A 6478-nucleotide genomic window follows, 5' to 3' on the forward strand; every position below is an offset into this window, starting at 1 on the left:
AAAGGTTCCATTAAACTCAATCATAACAATTTTAACCCCCCTCATTTGGGGATTTTTCCCCAAAAAATTTCCCGGAAACCCTCCACCCCCTGCCCTGAAAACCACAGTGAAAAACTTCTCTAATGCAAATTTCACACTCCTCAAAACCGAGGTGGAATCCTTCAAAGCCCCTGGGCCTGTGGAAAATACGGCCCAGATCACAGAATCCTTTATAAACGCATTCTATGAACACCTTCAGGAATGCATGGATCATGCAATCCCAAATAAAACCAAGTCCCAATCCTCCAAAGGCAGACGTCCTGTCTGGTGGACCCCAGCCATAAACAAACTATACAATAGAAGGAGGAAGCTACTACATGATAGAGCAAAATCCCAAAAAGGGAAGGCATCTCTTATCAGTATTAGCAAAAAACTACAGCACTCATAAAATCGTCTAAGGCTAACTTCGAAAGAAAAATTGCACAGGACACTAAGGATAATCACAAGGCTTTCTTTAGTTATGTTAGGAACCTGGGTGGGAATTCCCAGATATGCTCAGAATTAGTCCAAAATGACAAAAAATACACCGAACCCACAGACATTGCCAACATCCTAGCTGACAGGTTCAGCAAACTCCCACCAAAGGGCAAATATCTGTCCCAGCAGAGTGTTGCCCCTGACATCTCAGATGCTCAGGTAGAGCTGCCCTCTCCAAAGCAAAAACACAGCATCAATGGGAGCAGGCGGTGTCGGGCTCGTCCTACATGAACTCAAGAAGAGCTAAACCCAAACATAAAACTACTGTTCAATCTCAGCCTTACTACAGGATATGTACCCAAAGAGTGGCGTACAGCAACAGTGGTCCCTCTCCACAAAGGTGGTGCCTCAATGGGTCCTGGAAACTATCGCCCCATAAGCCTGACTAGCTTGGTCTGCAAAGCTATGGAAAGGATCATCATGGACCTCATAAATAAAGATATTGGGGACCTACATACACTGGATCCTAGCCAGTTCGGCTTTGTTAAGGGCAGATCCTGCTTCTTAAACCTGGTTGATTTCTTTGAAACAGTCACCAAGGCCATTGACGAGGGGAAGGTGGTCCACACAGCTTACCTGGACCTCGCAAAAGCCTTCGATACAATACCCCACTCGGGCATTATAGATAAACTCACCAGCTTAAATATAAACCCCTATGTCACTAGATGGGTTGCAAACTGGCTCAAGGACAGAACCCACATGGTTAGAATTGCTGGAGCCATGTCAGACTCCAAACCAGTTACAAGTGGCATCCCACAAGGCTCAGTCCTAGGACCTCTCTTGTTCGGTATATATTTCTCGGAGGTACAGGCCAACACGGAAGGACTGTGGCTGACCAAGTTTGCAGATGACTGCGAACTGGGCGCCATAATCAACACTCCAGCCGACACAAGCATCCTCCAAAAGAGCCTCATAGAAACAGACAACTGGTGCCAGAGCCATGGCCTCAAGCTAAATGCCAAAAAGTGTATAGTCATCCCCTTTGGCAAAAACAAAGTGCCCACAAATTACCACATAGGTGGTAATCCATTAAGTACAGAAGAAGTAATTAGGGACCTGGGGACCCAAGTTGATAGCAATCTCTCATTTGACAACCACATGGCCAAAGTGGTTAGAAAAACATTTTATATAGCCCACCTAATCATGAAGGGATTCACATCTAGATCAGGGGAGGTCATCGTGCCTCTTTACTCATCCCTCATCAGGCCCATAATTGAGTACAATGCCCCTTTTGGGATGTACCTTACCAGACACCTGCAGCAACTGGAAAGACCCCAAAAGTACCTCACCAAGAGGATTAAAGGGCTCAATGCCATATGCTGCCCTTGTTAAAGAAACTCCAGCTCTACTCAGTGGCATACCGCCTGCTCAGAGGCGTTCTGTGCCTGACATATACAGCCATGTCCAACCTGGAATTAATGGACATGCTGCACCTCAGAAAATCCAAATCCCATCGAGCTACGCGCTCGAGAGACTTGAACCTCAGCACTGAAATAAATAGGACATGCTGGAGGGACAGATTCATAACCCAGAGGCTCCCTTCACTCTGGAATAAAATCCCAGTCCAGGTTAGGCAGAGTCCCTCATTGACTCTCTTCAAGAGGAATCTTGATGAGTGGATGGGAGATCGTAGGTTTACCCCGGGTATCACTTATGTGTCACTGTTAGACAGAGGTACAGTATACTAACCTCGAAAAAGGGCATAGCAAAATTAATTTAAAATAAGTGGCGAAAGCCAAACACATTCTGGCTAGGCTTATAAATGCCCTAGGGCAGATAGCCTAGTATGAACCTATATCCACACCTCCAGGCTAGTTTCTCAGCATAATGCATCCGAGGTTATCCAAGTACAACTAACTCTTGGCAAAACTGCAATCCAAATTGTAGCTTGCTACAGATCCCCCACTATGCCCCAGGATTCCCACTCCTCTTTTCTTGATGTACTGGAAAATAGTAGGGTTCAACCAAACACCCTAATAATGGGTGACTTCACCTACCCCACCATTAACTGGGAAAACTACTCATGTACTAACTCCTTAGTGCAATACTTTCTGGAATTCATAAACTCCAATGCCCTAGATCAACTTATCCACACCCCCACCAGGGCAACAATACCCTAGACCTAGTCATTACCAACATGAGTGACCAGTGTTCCACACCTGAAGTCAACTCCTTGTTGGTCAGATCCGACCATAAGCTAATCACCCTTGATATCCACATCCCACCCCCACCCCCCATTAAGGAAACCACAGTAAGAAATTTCGCCAAAGCCAACTTCATGCTTCTTAAGACAGAAGTAGTGAACTTTATGACACCCATGCAGATGGACAATAGAGTTACAACTGCTGAATCATACACAAATGTGCTCTATAAGCACCTACATGTGTGCATGGATTGTGCTATCCCAAACAGAACCAAGACTTTATCCTCCAAAAAAAGGAAGCCAATCTGGTGGTCCCCTGCCATAACCAAACTGTACAACAGAAGGAAGAAACTGTTGCAAAAGAGAATAAAATCCATGAGTGGAGGAGCTCCCTGGTCAGCCTCAGTAAGAAGCTGAGATCCCTTATAAGATCCTCCAAAGCTAGCTACGAAAATAAAATTGCCACTAATTCCAAGGACAACCACAAAGCATTCTATAGCTATGTCAAGAATCTCAATGGCAACACCCAGATCTGCTCTGAGTTACAGCACAAAGGCATGAAAATTACAGAACCAACTGATATTGCCAACATCCTGGCAGATAGGTTCAGTGCTAACTTTACCCCCCCTCACCCCCTAAAGGGCCCATATCTATACAGGAAGAATGCAGAGTCCCTGTAAAAACAACTACGCAGGTGAAAGCTGCACTCTCTAAAAAAACACAGCATCCCTGGGACCAGACAATATCCCAGGCTGCGTTTTACGAAAGAATTAACTGGCTCCCCACTTAAGCACCATGTTCAATAATAGCCTTGCATCAGGCTTTGTGCCCACTGAATGGCGTACAGCAACAGTTATCCCACTCCACAAAGGGGAGCCACCACTGATCCGGGAACTATAGATCTATTAGCCTGACGAGCCTGGTCTGCAAAGCCATGGAACGTATCATCATGGAACTCATAAACAAAGACATTGGTAACCTCCAAACTCTGGATCCCACCCAGGTCGGGTTTGTGAAAGGCAGATCATGCCTCCTGAACCTGATCGACTTCTTTGAGGCAGTCACCAAAGCCGTAGATGAGGGTAAAGTGGTTCACACAGCCAATCTTGACCTCACCAAGGCTTTCAACGCCATCCCCCATTCTGGAATTATAGCTAAACTCAATAAACTAGGCATAAATCCCTACGTCACAAGATGGGTTGCCAACTGGCTCACTGACAGAACCCACACTGTAAAAGTTGCAGACTCCAAATCTGACCTCAAACCAGTGACAAGTGGAGTACCACAGGGTTCCGTCCTGGGACCACTCCTGTTTGGTATCTACTTCTCTGAAGTACAGGCTAACACAGAAGGCCTCTGGCTAATGAAGTTCACAGATGACTGCAAACTAGGAGCCATAGTCAAGTCCCCAAATGATGTGAACATCCTATAGAAGGGCCTCTCTGAGACAGATGCCTGGTGTCAGAGCCATGGCCTCAAGCTCAATGCCAAAAAGTGCAGTGTCATCCCCTTTGGTAAAAACTCTGTACCCATAGGTTCATACTAGGCTATCTGCCCTGGGGCAATTATAAGAATAGCCCGATTCTGTATGGCTTACGCCACCCCTTGATTTGAGTATACTGTGCCCTTTTTTAAGGTTTAGTTTACTGTGCCTCTGTCTAATAGTGACACCGGAGTAATCCCTGGGACAAACCTACGATCCCCCATCCACTTATCGAGATTCTTCTTGAAGAGATTCAGTGAGGTGCTCTGCCTCACATGAACTGGAATTCTATTCCAGAGCGAAGGGAGCCTCTGGGTTATGAACCTGTCCCTCCAGCAAGTTCTATTTATTTCTGTGCTGAGGTTCAAGTCCCTCGAGCGTGTGGCTCTAAGGGATTTAGATTTATTGAGGTGGAGCATGTCCATTAATTCTGGATTGACATAGCTTTGTATGTCAGGCATAGATCGCCTCGAAGTAGGCGGTATGCAACTGAGTAGAGCTGGAGTTTTTTTAACCGAGCAGTATATGGCATCTGTTTGAGACCCTTGATCCTCTTGGTGAGATACTTTTGGGGTCTTTCTAATTGCTGCAGGTGTCGGGTAAGGTACATCCCAAAAGGGGCATTGTATTCTATGATGGGCCTGATGAGGGATGAAAAAAGAGGCATGATTACCTCTCTTGATCTAGATGTGAAACCCATCGTGATGAGGTGGGCTATGTAGAAGGTCTTTCTAACCACTTTGGCAATGTGGTTTTCAAAGGAGAGATTGCTATCAACTTGGGTCCCCAGGTCCCTAATAACTTTCTCTGTACTTAATGGGTTTCCACCTATGTGGTAATTTTTGGGCACATTGTTTTTGCCAAAGGGTATGACTATACATTTTTTGGCATTTAGCTTTAAACCTTGGCGCTGGCACCAGTTATCTGTCTCTGTGAGACCTTTTTGAAGGATGTTTGTGTCAGCTGGAGAGTTGATTATGGCGCCCAGTTTGCAGTCGTCTGCGAACTTGGTGAGCCATAGTCTTCCGAGGTACAGGCAAACGTGGGAGAAGTATATACCGAACAAGAGTGGTCCCAGGACAGAACCCTGTGGGACGCCACTTGTGACCGGTTTTGAGTCTGACATGGCTCCAGCAACTCTCACTCTGTGGGTTCTGTCTTTGAGCCAGTTTGCGACCCATCTTGTGACATAGGGGTTTATATTTAAGCTGGATAGCTTATCTATGATGCCCGAGTGGGGTATTGTGTCAAATGCCTTTGCAAGGTCCAGATAGACTGTGTGGACTACCTTCCCTTCATCTATGGCTTTGGTGACTGTTTCAAAGAAGTCAACCAGGTTCAAAAGGCAGGATCTGCCCTTGACAAAGCTGAACTGGGTAGGATCTAGTGTCTGTAGGTCCCCAATGTCTTTGTTTATGAGCTCCATGATGATCCTCTCCATAGCCTTGCAGACTAAGCTAGTCAGGCTTATGGGGCGATAGTTTCTAGGGTCCGTCGATGCTCCACCTTTGTGGAGTGGGACCACTGTTGCTGTATGCCATTCTGTGGGCACATATCCTGTAGTGAGGCTGAGATTGTATAGCTGTTTTATTTGAGGGATTAGTTCCTCTTGTAGTTCATGTAGGACGCAACCTGGGACGCCATCTGGTCCCATGGAAGCAGTGTTTTTTGCTTTGGAGAGGGCAGCCTTCACCTGAGCATCTGAGATGTTTGGGAGGCAGCCCTCTGCCGGGATAGATATTTGCTCTTTTGGGGGGGGGAGAAGTTTGCACTGAACCTGTCTGCCAGGATATTGGCGATGTCTGTGGGCTCAGTGTATTTTTTGTCATTTAGAATCAACTCAGAACAAGTCTGGGAGTTGCATCCCAGGTTTCTAACATAACTGAAAAAGCCTTATGATTGTCTATGGTGTCCTGTGCAATTTTTCTCGAAGCTGGCCTTGGAGGATTTTATGAAGGATCGTAATTTTTTGCTAGTACTGATCAGAGATGCCTTCCCTATTAGGGATTTTGCTCTATCATGTAGTAGCGTCCTCCTTCTGTTGTACAGTTTATTTATGGCAGGGGTCCACCAGACTGGACGCCTGCCTTTGGATGATTGAGTCTTGGTTTTGCTTGGGATAGCATGATCCATGCATTCCTGGAGATGTCCGTAGAATGCATTTATATAGGATTCTGCAGTTTGGGCTGTAGTTTCCACTGGCCCTGGGGCCTTGAAGGACTCCACTTCGGTTTTGAGAAGTGAGAAGTTCGCTTTTGAGAAGTTTTTCACTGTGGTTTTCTGGGCTGGGGGTAGGGTCGGGATGTGGACATCCAGTGAAATTAATTTATGGTCTG

This window comes from Protopterus annectens, chromosome 5.part0, assembly GCF_019279795.1.
Source record: "Protopterus annectens isolate FY-2018-M chromosome 5.part0, PAN1.0, whole genome shotgun sequence".
Lineage (NCBI taxonomy): Eukaryota > Metazoa > Chordata > Ceratodontiformes > Protopteridae > Protopterus > Protopterus annectens.